Here is a 559-nt window from a genome sequence, read left to right as displayed (position 1 = left end):
GTCGGAGGGGGAGACGAACCATGAGAGACGATGGACTCTGAAAAACAAACTGAGGGTTCTAGAGGGGAGGGGGGTGGGAGGATGGGTTAGCCTGGTGATGAGTATTAAAGAGGGCACGTTCTGCATGGAGCACTGGGTGTTATGCACAAACAAGGAATCATGGAACACTACATCAAAAACTAATGATGTAATGTATGGTGATTAACATAACAATAAAAAAGAAATACTGGATTATCTAATACTGGTTTATATTCTAAAATTCCTTAATGATTTTATATTCTATTCTTCTGATCTCTAGATTAACCTTTAAGAATCCTCCAAGTGCTAAAAGTTCATGGATTCCTTTCTCCTTGCTGCTGTCATCATGACAAATGTGAATTGCTTAGGTAAAGCTTGGATGCTCCCTAATTGGGGGGACCCAGATACTGGCTCAAGCTCGTCTTCTTTTCCTTATATTTCAAGTGACTTTATTCCTGGGTGATGATCTTGAGCTGGTTATAAGAAACATGCATAAAGGCATTTGGAATTGGAAAAGCTAGAAGTCGTTCTAGAAATCTTT

The sequence above is a fragment of the Phoca vitulina genome, unplaced genomic scaffold (genome assembly GCF_004348235.1).
Source record: "Phoca vitulina isolate PV1807 unplaced genomic scaffold, GSC_HSeal_1.0 scaffold4, whole genome shotgun sequence".
Taxonomy (NCBI): domain Eukaryota; kingdom Metazoa; phylum Chordata; class Mammalia; order Carnivora; family Phocidae; genus Phoca; species Phoca vitulina.
This window is presented reverse-complemented; position numbering follows the sequence as displayed.